The sequence below is a fragment of the Triturus cristatus genome, chromosome 9 (genome assembly GCF_964204655.1).
Source record: "Triturus cristatus chromosome 9, aTriCri1.1, whole genome shotgun sequence".
Taxonomy (NCBI): Eukaryota; Metazoa; Chordata; class Amphibia; order Caudata; family Salamandridae; genus Triturus; species Triturus cristatus.
This window is the reverse complement of record NC_140592.1, coordinates 320,225,482-320,243,421: the sequence shown is the minus strand read 5'-3', so window position 1 is coordinate 320,243,421 and position 17,940 is coordinate 320,225,482. Positions and strand designations below refer to the sequence as shown.

Below are 17,940 nucleotides of genomic sequence, written 5' to 3'. Positions count from 1 at the left end.
GTGCGGCGACCTCCCCCGGACCTCTCGGTGGTGGGGGCGTGTCCACTGGGGCGCGCCCCTACCACCGATTGGCTGTTTACGTGACCCGGATGTCGCTAATCGACATCCGGGTCGGAGGGGAGGGGGGGCGGGCCACTGGGGTGGGATAAAGAGGTGGGGAGCGCCCAGGTGACCCCCTTGTTGCCTGGACGCTCCCCCACACAACGGACGTGCCCCGGCGCTCAGGGCGCATAATTTTCTCTTTTTGTTTCCCCCCTTGCAGGTGCGGCGATTCCGGTGAGGCTTTCTAATTTCCCGCGCGTGGAGGAAGGCAGCTGATCCGGCTCCTGCATTTGCATCTACCGGATTGCGGAGCGCGAACACGGACGTCGCGGAGAGACGGCTTCTGGAGTTCATGGTTAGAGCGGCGCCGGGTGGGTTTACACGAAGGTAGCAGGACGCGTGCTGGCTGATTCCCGTAAGTACGCGTCGCGGTGCAAGGCAGGCTGCCAGCGCCACCGGAGCGTTTTTACTGAACAGGGGGTGTGTTCAGTACAGTAGGAGGCCTCGTGGTTGAGCGCGCGCGTGTGCGGCGCTTTGGACGGTAGAAGGAGGGGCAATTAAGGAACAAGGGAAGCGCGGGCATTTTATCCAAATTGTGAAGGCAGGCATTTTTGAAAGCAGGCATCAAAGCACAGGGGCGTGTTGTGAACACGGGTTGTGTGCACCTGGGGCTTGCTTTTGACTGTGGTGTTCAGGACAATTTTGAAAGCGTGAGTCACTGCCTGCTGAGTGTGTTTGGCCTGTGATATTGCAGGTCCCCAGGAGGCAAGGGTTCTTTTCCCAGCAGTGCCTCACAACAGCCTGTGAATTTCCTTTGGTTAACCTTGTGCTACCAAAATTGTGTTATAACCACGGTGGGGGGCACAGCTAAGGGCACGGGAGGGGTGGCTAAGGAAGGTCCAAGCTAGCTGTAGCCAACTGCCTGTGAGGTTGCTGTGGGAGGTATTTAAAGTGTAAGCTACATACCTTTGTTTGAACGTGGTGCAGTCCGTTTTCACCGGCTGGTTGTATTTAATACTAGCATGTATTAATGCATTTTCTATTTTAGGCACATTAACGCGGTATCCTATATCTCACGTAGCGAGCGGAGTGGCGGACTTCAGTGTGGTCGCGGGCGAAATTCCGCCTGGAAGTGCGCCGGATCCTGAACGGTAAGAGGAGAGCGGGGGGCTCGCATTGCATTGCTTCTGGTAGCCGCCGGGTGGGTCTACGTTAGAGTTTACTCACCCCTGACAAACCGGATAAGCCGGGGCGTTGCGGTTACGGTTGCATGGTGCTTACAGCCCCCTGTATATCCTCCATCTGGTGAAGGTAATAAGCGTACTTACGCCTGTATTAGGGTATCAGTGCAGGGCGGTGCACCCAAGTCATGGCGGGGCCAATGGGTGGTGAAGGGGGGTCCAGGATGGAGGCTATGTTGCAGGCCATGATGCAGGAGATGAACAGCATCAATAGGAGATTGAGTAAGGTGGATGAATGGGAGGCCCGCATGAATGAAAGGTTTACTGACACCCCAGTTTCTTCTGGCAGGCCCGCGCGGCAGCGGAAGGCACCCTTGTCCAGAGGGGATTTTGTTAGCCCGCCCAAGACGTCCAAGGCTAAGAAGCGAAGGCGCAGTGCCCCAGCCCCAGTGGTACCGGTTTCAATCCCACCCGCGGTTTCGGTACCCCTTGTACCTGATCCGGTACCCCTTGTACCTGTCCCGGCACCCGTGACATCGGCTCCTGCCATGCCGCCGGCGCTACCTCCTGTGGGGCCTACTCCCCCGCCCGTGCTACCGCTCCCAGTGCCGGGTCTCCCGCCACCGGTCTCTCCTTTGCCTACTATGCCAGTGCCACCGGCTATGCCCCTCGGGGTGCCCGTAGTCCCAGCAGATAGCCCGGACTCGGTCCCGCCTGAATTGGTATCTCAGATAGCGGCTTTATTACCTTGGCTAAAAAAGGGGGGTGTGTTACCAGCGACGTCAGATCATGCAGCAGAAGCAGCACAGTTGGTAGAAAAGATTAAATCAGCAGCGGCAGCGGATAGAGCTGCGGTTCCCCCCTCTTCTTCACTTGCAGGTTCCAGCCCCGCCCTACCGAAGGCAGATGGTGGTCAACCGGCCGCGGCGCAGGAAAATGGTAAGGAGGTGGCACTGCCCCTCTTGGGCGATGGGTCATTGCCCTCTAGGAGTGAGAATTTGGCACAACACGTGTCCCAGGCAACGAAGGAATTGATTTGGGCGGGAAAGTATGTTTACATTTTTTCATTGCTACTGGATCACAGGGAGATGGAACAGGCAAAGACACTAAAAGAGTGGATGCATCCAAGTGAGTGGAGGGCACAGTGTGCTAGATTTAGGGTAGAGGAATCTTTGCTCAATTGGGTTAGGGCTTTTGCAGTGTTCACGACCATAATGGCCGAACGGCCTCCTAATGTGCAGGCGCCATTGGCTTGCTACCAGAGTAGAATTGTGGGGTGGAGCGAGCAGTACCCGGGGGATGCCTGGAAGGAATATGATGTCAATTTCAGGAAAGCTAAGGAATTTGACGCATCATTGGCATGGGATAAGGTGGACTCTGTGTCATGGCATAGGCAGTTTTCAGGGAGCTCTGCCCCACTTCAGTCCACCACTGCGGTCAGGGGGTACTCCACCAGACCTCAACACCCCTTTCGGGCGGCTCAGGGGAGTGAGGTCCCGGGTAGGGGGGGGGGGGTGTTTGAGAGGAAAGGGGTGTGTTGGGACTTTAATAAGCGCACTTGCACGAGGGCCACGGGCACCTGTAAATTCAGGCATGCATGTTCGATCTGCGGTCATCCCTCCCACCCCGAGTCATCTTGCAGGTCCAAGCAGGGCAACCACAGTCAGAGGGGGGGGGGGGAAGCCAGTGTAGTGCAGATATTCGGGATATCCCAACCCCTATAGATGTTTTGGCAATGATCCCTTGGTTGAACAGGTACCCGAATCACACAGCGGCCACTCTACTGCAGGAAGGTTTTTCTCAAGGTTTTAGGATCCCGGCGGGGGGCTACACAGGTAGCGCACATTGCAGGAACCAACTGTCGGTGCAACATAACCCCGCAGTGGTGGCTGCTAAAATTAGCAAGGAACTGTCCCTGGGTAGGATCGCTGGCCCTTTCCAGCAGGTGCCTGTCCCTGATTTTGTGTGTTCTCCACTAGGGGTAGTGCCCAAAAAAAAGAAAGGGGAGTTCAGATTGATCCACAACCTATCGGCACCTAGAGGTGCGTCACTGAATGATGCGATTGATGAGGGGATTTGTAGTGTAAAGTATGCTTCATTTGAGCAGGCAGTTGACTTATTGCGGGCACTGGGGCCAGGGGCGTTGATGGCAAAATCAGACATAGAATCTGCCTTCCGCCTCCTCCCAGTCCATCCTCTGGACCACCATCTCTTAGGTTTTACGTTCGATGGCAAGTTCTATATGGATAAATGTATGCCCATGGGCTGTTCCATCTCAGGTGCTTACTTCGAGGCGTTTAGCTCATTTTTGGAATGGGTCATGAGAGGGGTCACGGGCCACCGGCAGGTGATGCATTATCTGGACGATTTCCTTTTCCTAGGTGCGGCGGGATCTCAGGAGTGTGCTTGGGCGTTGCAGGAATTTTGTGTGCTCATGCGGGCTTTTGGGGTCCCACTAGCGCCGGGGAAGACGGTTGGCCCGTCCACCTGTTTGGAATTTCTTGGTATCGAAATTGATTCAGTGGAAGGATGCTTCAGGTTACCCATGGCTAAGGTATCTAGCTTTAGAGCAGCCCTACGACAGTGCTTACGCAAAGACAAGGTTACATTGCAACAGCTACAGGAGGTGGTGGGGCAATTGAATTTTGCGCTTCGGGTCATCCCAATGGCACGCCCTTTTTCACGCTCTATTGCCCAAGCTATGAAAGGGCTACGGGAGAAACATCACCGCACGAGGTTGTCATCTGAGGTTCGCCAGGATATGCTTATTTGGATGGCATTTCTGGAGGATTTTAATGGCAGAGTAGTGTGGCCGGGTCCTCCCTCCACATCGGCGGAATTGGGCTTATGGACGGACGCTGCTGGGGGTACCGGCTTTGGCGCCATTCTGGGTACCAGGTGGGTCGCCCAGCGGTGGCCAGCGGAATGGAGAACACAGGGACTGACTACCAATATTGGCTTTCTGGAGCTCTTTCCGATCTGGGTAGCATTGATGGTCTGGCCAGAACACTTACGCGACCAATCCGTGGTGTTCTGGTCGGATAACATGACGGTTGTGGAATGCATAAACCAGCAGGGGGCACGCTGTCCATTCATACTCCGTTTACTGAAGGAGATTGTCTTGCAATGCTTAAAATGGAATGTGGTTTTCAGAGCCAAGCATGTCCCTGGCGTCCTCAATAATGCAGCTGATTCCCTTTCTCGCTTTAAAATGCAGGTTTTCAGGGAACATCTTCCGGCGGCAGATCCCCAGCCGGCGCAATTCCCGGCAGTACTTTGGCAGATTGGTGCCCCAGATTACAGGACCTCGTGGTCGCTAGCTTAGCCCCCAGGACCAAGACAGCTTACGAAGGGGCGTTTTTGTCTTACCGGGCTTTTTTGGGGCAGGAATGGGAGGCTAGGTGGGCCCAGGAGGACAGCTTTGCAGCTTACCTAGAATCAATGCACAGGGAAGGGCGCACAGTAGCAACTGCGAACAGACATAGGGCAGCGGTCTCCTTCTTTGCGCAGGGTAAGGGTATGTGTGATCCCACTAACACCTTTCTGGTGCGCAAGGCCTTGAGGGGTTGGCGCCGTTTACAGGGTTATCGGAGCGATAGGAGAAGGCCCATTGGATTGGCACGGCTGACGGCCTTATTGGGGGCGCTGCACAGTGTTTGTAGCTCCCAGTGGGAGGTTATCTTGTTCAAGGCGGCATTTTCCCTGGCCTTTTACGGGGCTTTGAGGGTTGGGGAATTAGTTGCTGGGTCAAAAGCAGACAGAGTGGGCGGTCTACGGTGGGCCGGGGTGGAGATCAGGGACGACGTTATGAGAATAACAATTCAGAGATCGAAAACTGATCAGGACTCTCGGGGTCACACCATAGTGCTCCACCGGGCGCGGGCCAACCCATGCTGCCCGGTTTCTCACGTGGAGGCTTTCTGCAGGCAACGGGAGTACACAGCGGGGGACACGCTGCTGTGTCACGTCGATGGTACACCATTGACTAGGTACCAGTTTAGGCGAGTCTTGGAGTTAACGGTCAGTTTGGCAGGGTTCGATCCAAGGAAATTCGGCACCCATTCATTTAGGATTGGGGCAGCAACTGAGGCAATAGCGAGGGGTCTCTCAGTGGAGAATGTGAAGACATTGGGGAGATGGTCGTCTGAACGTTACAAAAGTTATGTACGAATTGACATGTTGTGACAGAATGGTGCTCACGCCGGTTATGTTTCTGGTTTTTTGCAGTTTCTCAAACCTGTCACGCAGGGGAGGAACTCGTCACCGGGCGCCAACGACCGACATCGGCACAGCACGGAGGACACAAGAAATTGGTGACTTGGATTGTGGGCCACTCTTATGTTAGGCGGGCGGAACATGTTTTTCTTTCAGGAGACCGTAGGACGCGTGCACTGAAACAGGGGTTTGTTATATCATTTTTTGGGAGGGGGGGTTTATGCCTCAGCCAGTTTCGGGATTTTTTCCAGGGACTCTTAGCTCAGCAGCGGCCCCCCCCGTCAGTGGTGATACTTCACCTGGGGGAGAATGATTTGGCAAAATTGGGGAGGCGCGTGCTTATTGAGGAGATCATTTCCACTGCGGGGTGGGTGGCCAGGGCTTGCCCGGGTTCCACAGTAGTTTGGTCTCAACTTATCCCTCGATGGCAGTGGCGAGGGGGGGTCTCAGTCAGGGCGTTGAACCACTCGGTACGGAGGGTCAACACACAGTTGGACAAATTATTTCGGACCCCCCAGTTGCAGACAATTCCACATGGGTGTATCTGGGGCGAGCAATTCTACTTGAGGGACGGGGTGCACTTGACGGAGGCAGCGAACGTCTTGTGGTCTAATAATGTCTGGGCTTGGTTGGAGGGATTTGCAAAATAAGCGCGCTCTTGGTTTAGGTCTAGGTAAAGGGGGAGGCCAGATCGTCGGTGAACAATGCTGGCCTGTGGCGGTAAGGTCATGACCGGTGAGCAACTATTTGAAGGTCTGAGGGGGCGGGCATCATCCTACGGAGGTGCCCGCCCAGGGGGAGGGGCTATTTGCCCCTCCTAGAACTTCAGGGGCAAGGTAACTGGTGCTTCAAAGGGGCGCGGGTTGGGGAGTCACGCTTTCCTTAGGCTGGTAGCCACCCCGCGCGCGCATACTCATGACGTCACCGGATGGCGCAGAGTAAGGGCCCTCCTTTAGTGGGTAAATGAAGTTCACGGCGTGGACCGGGTAATTACCGGGCCCGGCTGCGCATGCGCACACCTTGTAGGGGAGGCGCAGCTAGTAGGACCTGACACCGGTTAGCGACCTTGCCATATGGCCAGAAATGTTAGTATACAAAAATGCAGAGGAGGATGTTAGACTCGGTTAGGAAACAATCTGTATTAGAGTCTCTGTTAAGGATAGTCACTCACACCTGTTGACAATGATGTATCTAATGTCCTGCTGAATTTTTGTATAACTGTTTATCATGCAAATTTAAAAATGTATTGTTTTTGTACTTAATAAATACGGCCGGGGGGTCTCGCGACCTCCCGCCTTCCAAAGATACCACGTCTATGTGCTGTGTCCGGGGGTGGTGCGGTTACAGGGGGAGGGTGGTAGCCAGTCACTGACCATGTGGAAAGGGGGGGCTCTTGGCCCCCCCGCCTGCATGGCGGTGCGGCGACCTCCCCCGGACCTCTCGGTGGTGGGGGCGTGTCCACTGGGGCGCGCCCCTACCACCGATTGGCTGTTTACGTGACCCGGATGTCGCTAATCGACATCCGGGTCGGAGGGGAGGGGGGCGGGCCACTGGGGTGGGATAAAGAGGTGGGGAGCGCCCAGGTGACCCCCTTGTTGCCTGGACGCTCCCCCACACAACGGACGTGCCCCGGCACTCAGGGCGCATAATTTTCCCCACCCACCATCCCTGGAGTACGTGGTTGACGCATTGCTAGCCGACTAGCGGACACGGGGCGCAGAAAAATGTTAAGTAATGTCAGTTTCTGATGAGGTTTTCTTTTAGGACTTTTTCTCCCATTGTAGTGAGCAATATTGTAATGTGCAGTTATTGTTTCGACTATGCTTTCTCGTAGGCCCTTTTTCTCCCAAGGTACGGAATGATACTGTTTATGTGGAACTGGTGCAGTCGTGTTTAGGCCTTTCTTTCCCTTATAGCTTTACGGTGTTATACATGACGTGTGATTTTAGTCAGTGTAGTTGTTCTTTAGAATTTTCTCCCATAGGTCGTCGTATTTATTAGGTATGGGGCATGCGGTAAGGTCATGACCGGTGAGCAACTATTTGAAGGTCTGAGGGGGCGGGCATCATCCTACGGAGGTGCCCGCCCAGGGGGAGGGGCTATTTGCCCCTCCTAGAACTTCAGGGGCAAGGTAACTGGTGCTTCAAAGGGGCGCGGGTTGGGGAGTCACGCTTTCCTTAGGCTGGTAGCCACCCCGCGCGCGCATACTCATGACGTCACCGGATGGCGCAGAGTAAGGGCCCTCCTTTAGTGGGTAAATGAAGTTCACGGCGTGGACCGGGTAATTACCGGGCCCGGCTGCGCATGCGCACACCTTGTAGGGGAGGCGCAGCTAGTAGGACCTGACACCGGTTAGCGACCTTGCCATATGGCCAGAAATGTTAGTATACAAAAATGCAGAGGAGGATGTTAGACTCGGTTAGGAAACAATCTGTATTAGAGTCTCTGTTAAGGATAGTCACTCACACCTGTTGACAATGATGTATCTAATGTCCTGCTGAATTTTTGTATAACTGTTTATCATGCAAATTAAAAAATTTATTGTTTTTGTACTTAATAAATACGGCCGGGGGGTCTCGCGACCTCCCGCCTTCCAAAGATACCACGTCTATGTGCTGTGTCCGGGGGTGGTGCGGTTACAGGGGGAGGGTGGTAGCCAGTCACTGACCATGTGGTCTTGCCCGTGGACGCCTGCGTGAGCATAGGCGGAGGCTGCTGGATCGGCGATGCGGCAGCCAGCTGAGGAGTCTCTGCTTTGGCCTGCCTGTGCCGGAATCCTGATCGGGGAGGATGTGACTCCCTCCCGGATGCCGAAGCCTCCCTTGCACCATGTCTGGCGAACCACTCAAAATCAGCCCGATCGTGGTTGCCGGCAGTGCGCGTAACCGTCCTCCCCCTGGAGCATACAGCAGTTTGGCCCACTTGTATTGGGAATGCCCCGGACCCAGGGCACACGTGGCGGTGCCTCTGAAGACACAATTGAGTAGTGACATGTCTGCGAACAGGGGCCACCGCTTGCGCGGTCAGCTCCTCGTCTTCAGAGCCTCTCACTGAGGCCTGCCCGTCACGCCCACAAATGCTTCACTCCAGGGTAGGGGAACCCCGTTGACTGGCTGTCTCCCCTGCGAATACATACCTTTACATCGCATGCCTTACATCGCATGCCTTTACAACTCTGTCATTACAAAGACTGAGTTGCTACAACGCAAACTATTACATCGCAAGTCGTTTCAACGACTTGCTGTAGGGGTCGTGCTGGATTTAGGAATAGTATAATTTACTATTCCTACTCCAGTTTGTACAACAGCAGGAAAGGTGTTGGATTGTAAATCCAACACCAGAGCGCTCCCTACAGCAGGTTGTTGAAACAACTTGCGATGTAATGGTTTGCGTTGTAACAACGCGGTCGTTGTAACAACCGCGTTGTAAAGGCATGCGATGTAAGGCATGCAATGTTATGGCTCTTTCCCCACTCCCGCCTCTGAAATGTGCAGTCGGCGCTGGAGAGGGTCAGTGACCACTGATGAGTGCGACACTGTGCCCGTGTGAGACGTGGGTACCCCTGAGCACTGCTTGTTTGGTTGGCATTGTGAACCTGGACTTACAGCCCTGGTAGGACGTAGTAGTGGAGCAGAGGAGAGGCAGCATGAAGTGGGTTGCCCACATTATTTGATCCCTGCGAGGCAATGAATTCGGACCAATCAACGAGTGGTCGTAGAGCTCAATCCCCCTGGTCCAGTTGGTAAAGGCTGTGCTACCCCTCTGCGGAACAGGTGCCAAAGCTGTGCTCACCCTACAGAAGGGGCATCTTGAATCCATGTCAGAGGGGAGTGGTGACTAACATTAGTGTGAACTGGAGGGAGCCTCTGGGAGGCAATGGCTCCCTATATGATCTTAGAAGGAGGGCCTAAGCCTTCAAATATTCTCCCCTTTTTTGGGCCTCACTGGGTGCCCACCACTGCGGGCTCAATTGGTGACAGTCTGAGTGTTTCCCTATGACCTCTCGGCAGGGAGGCTGGCTGTCAGATGACCAAGCCCCCACACAGTATCTTTATTGGCATATTGAGTCAGCGAAGCATGGTTAAGGACAGGACACTTCGCAATACACAGCAGAATGCACCAGTTCACAGCCCCTTAGGCAATCGAGGCCAGCAGACAGGCGGCGAGGTGGAGTGTGCTGGAGCCGCAGGGCCCAATTCCAGCTCAGATCCTGGCAGCCATTGAGGCTTCAAACACTGCGGTGCTGGCAAAGATATAGGCCATGGCCCTGGATGTTATTCTACTACGGGCAGAAGTTCGTAATGTGTCAGAGCGGTCAGTTGCCACAGAATGGCAGGTGTCAGACTTATAGGAGGAGATGAAGGCGCTGAAGGCCACAGTGGTGGCTCTGGAAACTCAGACACGGAGGCTGGAGAAGAGGGCAGAAGATGCTGAGGGCCAGTCTAGCAGATGTAACTTGCATTTTGTGGGGTTCCCTGAGTTGTTCCTGGAGGGCTGGGTGCGGCCTCACCTCCCAGACGCTGAACTGTCACAGTCCTTTGTGGTGGAACCGGCCCTCAGTCTTGGGGCACCTACCGGCCCACTGTTGGTAGGTGCCCCAAGAACCATCATTGCGAAACTCCTCAATTACAGGGACTGGGACGCATTTTGCAGGAAGCACGACGGAAGGGTGACCCTACTCATGAGAATTAGGTGATCTGGACATTCCCAGATTATACCAAAACTGTCCAACTGCAGGGACAAACTTTTAATGGAGTCAAACAGAAGTTGAGGGCGATGGGTCTTCAATATATGCTGCTGTATCCAACTAAATTCAAAGTTCTGCATGAGGGCCGCTCGCACTTCTTCACATGACCAGAGGAGGTTTGGGACTGGTTGGAATTCCGTGGGGGTGAGTGCATCCATCTGCAGGACAAGGTGGAACCCCGGCAGTGGGGACGGTGGGCAGGTGGATGGGCTCGATGAGGAGAAGCAGACAGGTGCAGCACTTCACATCCAGCACTTGGGTGGTGGTTTACAGAGACAGCACTTTGATCTTGGAACAGCAGCGACAGGAATGGGTAACAGGCAGGGCACTGGTAAAGTCAGTTACTTCGGCTGCCTCGGCCTGGAGTGTTTTGGACTTGGTGGAGGAGTTGCAGATTCCCGAGACTGAGTCAACTTTAATTTAAAAATCCTCCCAATCCAGTGCTTTTGCCTGCTGGGGGCTCACTGAGGGGCCATGGCTGGTGATGTATCCACTTCCCTGTGACGATTGCCCGGAGGAGATGGTATTGTATGAGCCTATAATGTATTCTCTGGCTTGTTGGAAAATACGTAGACCCCGCACCTAACTGTGACATTCATGCAAAGAGACATTATCTTTTATGAAGGGGTATGGGAGCTCAGGATGGGTCCACTGTGCGCCTATCTTCCCCGACACAACCCCTTTGCTCCTTGCATGTTGTTGTGACTGTGTGGTCGGCAGTGGGAGGGTGTGTGATTGAGTAGGTGCAGTAAGGATGCCATAGAAGTTGGATTGTGACCCGGATTGCACCCCACCCTTGGGATATATTTCACAATTGAGATGAGAGTGGTAGATTTGTTTCGCCTGCACATAGACACGAGTTCTAGTTGAACCACATACGAGTGGGTTGTTTTTTCTTATAAATGGGGAAGACGTATTTAGTTGAGGCGTGTTTACCCGGGGAGGGTGGGGGGTTGATGTTATTTTTGTATGGTTCTATTTACTGCAGTGTACAGTAAGCTCTACTTTGGTAGGGAATGCGATGGGAGGGTGGGTGTCAGAGGTTTCAAGGGGCCCTTGGGCCTGTGTTCCAGGATAAAGCCTGATGGGTAGTCCTACTTGATTACTCACCTGGAATGTGAGGGGTCTGAATTCTTCAGTGAAACGCTATAGGACGCATATTTCTTTGAGACGGTTGGGGGATCCATATAGCAATGTTGCAGGAAACACACCTACTAGCCAGGGAGCTGCAGAAAGTGCAGAGAAAGTGGTGGGACAGTTATATGCCTTGACCTACTCACTGTATGACAAAGGGTGGGGGGGTCTTCATTTGGATTGCAGCTGGGTTCCCATTTCAACACCATAGTCATAGAGCAGTTATAGAGGGGACATTTGTTCTTTTGCATGGCCTATTAGATGGTATGGGGATGTGTCTTTTTAATAACTATGCCCTCATTACTGACGATGGTGACTTTTTTGTGTCCCTACAAACTGAACTTTTGCTGTGTGTGGGCATGCCCATCGTTTGGACGGGGGACTTCAACTGTGTCCTTAACGGAGATATGGATCAGCACCCACTCAAGTTGGGAATTAACATCACATTTAAGTCGCAGGAAACTATGAGCAGACTGCAATGTATTGATATCTCGCGGGAGCTCCACCCTACAGTGACTGAATTTTCGTTCTACACCCCTACTCGCCACACCTATAGGTGGCTGTACCAGTTTTTATTATCCACAGACTGCACTTAACGTTCAAGATGTGAGCTATCGCTGTACTGTTGGAATATGGTCTGGAGAGACACAGACCTCATGTTTCATTGAAGAGACTCCGTTCAGAGTCCTTTGAGGACCCAGAATATACAATGGATATGCCGCTGGCACCCCACGGCTATTTTGAGACTAATTGCAACTTGGCTGAATTGTGGGGCACAGAGTGGGCAGCCATCAAAGACGTAAAATGGGAGACTGAGCCTTGGTAAGGTGTATCAACCCAAAACCAACACTGGAGGTAGGCTGGAGGCAGTAAAGCTGAGCCTCTATGATGTAAGGTGTATGGCACCCGGAGGAAGCGGGAGCTCCAGGAGGGGGAGGTCTGCTTGACTCAGCTCCAGGGGAGGATAGCAGGACGTGGGGAGGGGGCAGCGGCCCTGGCGGAGGCCCATTAACGAGTTTGATGGCATTTGGGACTGACTGGACTGTCATGTGCAGAGGGATTACCGTCAGCGATTACACAGGGAGGGTGACCGGTCAGGTCGTACGATGGCCTGGCTCCTAAAGCGGGAACTACCCCCTCCTCCATTGAGTCTCTCTTTGACCAAAGCGAATAGGACAGTGATGGGTCAAGCAGTGATCAATCTAGCCGTGCGAGACCATCTGGCAGGTGTGTACGACGCTCCACTTGGTGTTAAGTTACACTGTATGGAGGGGTTTCTTGACAGGGTCGCAGTCTCTCATTTGCTGGCAGAACATAGGGAGAGCCTAGAGGAGGAGCTATAATTGGAGGAACTGCAAGAGGCCCTCTGAGACATGGCTAGGGGGAAATATCCAGGTCCGGATGGCCATCTAGTGGAGCTTTTTCAGACTTACTCTGCAGATCTTCTTCCTAAAGTCCTGGAAATCCTACTGGAGGTGAAGTTGAACCGCATCTTACCTGACCATATGCAGGAGGTCCTAATAATTATGTTACTTAAACCTGGTAAACACCAGAAGGACCCCAGCTCATACCGCCCATTATTCATGGTTAACATCGATGCTAAGTTGTTGGCAAAGGTACTTGCAATGCAACTGGGCCGGGTGGCTACCCACTTAGTACATGTGGATCAGTGTGGCTTCATGCCGAGGAAGGGCACCTACATGAACTTGAGGAGACTCTTACATATTATGCATGTCACCTGGGAGGCAGAGGAGGAGGCAACACTGGTGGCTTTGGACATAGAAAAAGCATATGACAGTCTCTACTATATGTATCTTTGGGAGGTACTGCAGAGGATGGGGTTTGTCCTGAGATTTTTATCTTGGGTGTGTCTCTTGTATTTGGAAACCCAGAGCGAGGATCTGTACTGGCCAGGTGATGTCGGAGGCTTTTAGTATTGAAAGGGGTACAAGGCAGGGTTGCCTGCTGTCCCCACTCCTCTTCGTGCTCACCATGGAGCGACTGGTGATCCACCTGAGGGACAAGCTCCGTGACAGGGTAATCCGTGTAGGGGACATGACTCGCAAAGTACCCATGTCTGCAGATGATACTCTCCGGTATGTGTCGGACCCCCAAAAAGGTTGGCGCCACACCATCTGCAGCTTATGGTGACTTTTGGGAGGGTGTCCGGCCTTTGTGTCAATAGACACAAGACAGTGCTTTTTCTCATGGCCTCCTTGGTGTGCAGAGCCGTGGCTGACCTCCCGGTGGTGGGACTCCTCTGGGAGTCAGACCAGTTTCATACCTCGGTATTCAGGTAACACAGGAACAATGTAGGCAATATGAGTTGAACATGGTAAGAGTTATGGCCAGCCTCACTACTTCCATTGCATTCTGGAAGTCCCTCCCACTGTCTGTCACGGGCGCTAAGTAAAATGGTGATGCTGCTCAGATGTCTATACACCATGAAGAACTCTTTTTGCATTCTGCCGGCCTCACTGTTCCAACAGCTCAATGGGCTGTTGGTGTCCCTGGTTTGGGCTGGCAAACGCAGCAGAGTCCGACCGGAGATCCTAAAATTAGATCTAGCTGAGGGTGGGCTAGGACTCCCAGATTTTCATTTGTACTACCTTGTGGGATTGCTTAAGTTGGCAGCGTTGTGGTGTCAGGTCAGCCTCGATTGGGAAAATAAACTATTAGAGGGCCTGGTGACGGCAGACGAACTTCCGCAACTCCTCATGGGGGGCTGCCTGGTACCAACAGGCACCCCATTCATAGTATCCCAGGTTGCTATGGCCTGGGAAAAGACATTCACGTGCGTCTTGAAGCTCGCACCACATGCACAGCTTGTTTCTATTTGGTGGCTCAGGTCCTTCCTGCGAATTCATGCTCTATGGACGTTATGTAATGGGTGCATGGTGGTTGCAAGAGTGGGAGACCTCTACTTGAATAGTTATTTTGTGACTTTCGTGGAGGAGCGGTTTTGCATCAGCACTGGGCAGTTTTTACAGTACATGAGGATATCTCGCACAGCACATGAAATATGGATGGACTTCCCTGAGGAACTACACGACTCCCGGGTGCTGACGGTGCTGCTGAATCCGGGCTCCGATAGGGGCCTCATGTCCGACTGTATGCTGTCCTGAAGGGTGACAGGCAGACTGACGTAACGTCTGCCCATCTTCAGTAATCAGGGGACCTGGACACCCCACTCACAGACAGTGAGCGGAAACATGCCCGGGCACAGGTCCAAGAAACTGCAAGTAACACTAGATTTAAGTTGACCCAGTTTTATTATCTGCTCAGGGCTCACCTGACGCTGCAGAGGCTACAAAGAGTTTACCCCATGAGGCCGGCTGGTTGTTTCAGATGCAGCGAGGCCCCCATAGATTTCATCCATGTGACATGGAGATGTCACGAGCTGCACACCTACTAGACTTGGGTACTTCGCACGATGGCCCTAATAATGGGAGCTAGACCCAAATCCATGATCCAACATTATCTCCTGGGTATTCTGCCGCTTTCCAAGGAGGGTACAAAAATGAAGTACAAGTTTGCACAGTTGGACTTGGTGCTGGCCAGACGACATGTTGCTATTCACTGGGACAAGGCGGCATAGCAGAAGTGAGAAAGGTGGAAAGCCGACTTGCTGGGAGTGGGAGGTTGCACAGCTGTGTCGCCTCAGGAGAGTTCGCTTTGACAAGCACGCAGAGAGGAACTTGGAGATGTAGAATGATATAGTGGATCGCTTGGGTGATGTTGAAGTGGCGGTGGGGAGCTCGGCCCAAGGTCCACGGTAACAGCAGTTCATTCGCCCTCACAGGCAGTAACAGACCTGATGTAGCTGGGCAGTTGCTGGATGGCTGCCCTGAATATCCCCTTCCTGACTCGTCCCACATCTTCTCCCTCCCCACAGAACCCCTGTACCACTGGATCATGGCGAGTCCATTTATTAAGGATCTAACAACCAAAAAGGGTCTGCTAAAGTTAGCATTTTTCGCATATGATGGCCTCTGCTTTTTAACTAATCTAGTGAGTCAGGTAACAAAGTTAGAGGGCTTTCAACTAGCGGCAGGATTCCAAGTTAACTGCCAGAAATCGACGGCAATGGCAGAAAGGAGTGAATGCACCACTTCCAAAGGTTGTGGCACAGTATGTATTCTGCTGACACAGAGGGGAATCCAATACTTGGGGGTAACGATGCCCCCCCCCCTCTGAAGATGGGGTGTTTCTAAGCAATGTTCAGCCTCTCCTGGATACAATATTTAAAGACCTATACTGATGGGGCAGACTAGAGATCTCTTGGGTGGGAAGGATAAATTCTGTAAATACCTCGGTATTCAGGTAACACAGGAACAATGTAGGCAATATGAGTTGAACATGGTAAGAGTTATGGCCAGCCTCACTACTTCCATTGCATTCTGGAAGTCCCTCCCACTGTCTGTCACGGGCGCTAAGTAAAATGGTGATGCTGCTCAGATGTCTATACACCATGAAGAACTCTTTTTGCATTCTGCCGGCCTCACTGTTCCAACAGCTCAATGGGCTGTTGGTGTCCCTGGTTTGGGCTGGCAAACGCAGCAGAGTCCGACCGGAGATCCTAAAATTAGATCTAGCTGAGGGCGGGCTAGGACTCCCAGATTTTCATTTGTACTACCTTGTGGGATTGCTTAAGTTGGCAGCGTTGTGGTGTCAGGTCAGCCTCGATTGGGAAAATAAACTATTAGAGGGCCTGGTGACGGCAGACGAACTTCCGCAACTCCTCATGGGGGGCTGCCTGGTACCAACAGGCACCCCATTCATAGTATCCCAGGTTGCTATGGCCTGGGAAAAGACATTCACGTGCGTCTTGAAGCTCGCACCACATGCACAGCTTGTTTCTATTTGGTGGCTCAGGTCCTTCCTGCGAATTCATGCTCTATGGACGTTATGTAATGGGTGCATGGTGGTTGCAAGAGTGGGAGACCTCTACTTGAATAGTTATTTTGTGACTTTCGTGGAGGAGCGGTTTTGCATCAGCACTGGGCAGTTTTTACAGTACATGAGGATATCTCGCACAGCACATGAAATATGGATGGACTTCCCTGAGGAACTACACGACTCCCGGGTGCTGACGGTGCTGCTGAATCCGGGCTCCGATAGGGGCCTCATGTCCGACTGTATGCTGTCCTGAAGGGTGACAGGCAGACTGACGTAACGTCTGCCCATCTTCAGTAATCAGGGGACCTGGACACCCCACTCACAGACAGTGAGCGGAAACATGCCCGGGCACAGGTCCAAGAAACTGCAAGTAACACTAGATTTAAGTTGACCCAGTTTTATTATCTGCTCAGGGCTCACCTGACGCTGCAGAGGCTACAAAGAGTTTACCCCATGAGGCCGGCTGGCTGTTTCAGATGCAGCGAGGCCCCCATAGATTTCATCCATGTGACATGGAGATGTCACGAGCTGCACACCTACTAGACTTGGGTACTTCGCACGATGGCCCTAATAATGGGAGCTAGACCCAAATCCATGATCCAACATTATCTCCTGGGTATTCTGCCGCTTTCCAAGGAGGGTACAAAAATGAAGTACAAGTTTGCACAGTTGGACTTGGTGCTGGCCAGACGACATGTTGCTATTCACTGGGACAAGGCGGCATAGCAGAAGTGAGAAAGGTGGAAAGCCGACTTGCTGGGAGTGGGAGGTTGCACAGCTGTGTCGCCTCAGGAGAGTTCGCTTTGACAAGCACGCAGAGAGGAACTTGGAGATGTAGAATGATATAGTGGATCGCTTGGGTGATGTTGAAGTGGCGGTGGGGAGCTCGGCCCAAGGTCCACGGTAACAGCAGTTCATTCGCCCTCACAGGCAGTAACAGACCTGATGTAGCTGGGCAGTTGCTGGATGGCTGCCCTGAATATCCCCTTCCTGACTCGTCCCACATCTTCTCCCTCCCCACAGAACCCCTGTACCACTGGATCATGGCGAGTCCATTTATTAAGGATCTAACAACCAAAAAGGGTCTGCTAAAGTTAGCATTTTTCGCATATGATGGCCTCTGTTTTTTAACTAATCTAGTGAGTCAGGTAACAAAGTTAGAGGGCTTTCAACTAGCGGCAGGATTCCAAGTTAACTGCCAGAAATCGACGGCAATGGCAGAAAGGAGTGAATGCACCACTTCCAAAGGTTGTGGCACAGTATGTATTCTGCTGACACAGAGGGGAATCCAATACTTGGGGGTAACGATGCCCCCCCCCCCCCCTCTGAAGATGGGGTGTTTCTAAGCAATGTTCAACCTCTCCTGGATACAATATTTAAAGACCTATACTGATGGGGCAGACTAGAGATCTCTTGGGTGGGAAGGATAAATTCTGTAAAAATTCATTTTTTGCCCACACTTCTATATCTCTTTTGCTCCCTTCCAGTCTGAATACCCCTCCCCCCCCCACACACACCTTCAAAAAATCTAAATAGGAAGATGTGGGCATTCATATGGGATGGAAAACCATCGAGGGTGACTACAGCTCTATGAATGAGGAGCCTCGATGACAGAGGGATAAGGGTTCCTGACATCTAGCGATACCTTTTGGCAGCACAGATCTCCCTGGCCCTAGTGTGGCACTCCCCAGACGCCGATAAACCCGGTTGTCAGATGGAGCA

At 52.7% G+C, this 17,940-nt stretch overlaps 1 long non-coding RNA gene across 1 annotated transcript; it reads left to right on the top strand.

The window, feature by feature from the left end:
• The first annotated feature begins 267 nt into the window (after nt 1–267).
• On the top strand, nt 268–6,663 carry LOC146797837 (uncharacterized). The gene is made up of 3 exons (XR_014968543.1): nt 268–457; nt 1,091–1,193; nt 5,451–6,663. It is a non-coding gene; the product is annotated as an uncharacterized LOC146797837 (long non-coding RNA).
• The last annotated feature ends 11,277 nt before the right edge of the window (nt 6,664–17,940 follow it).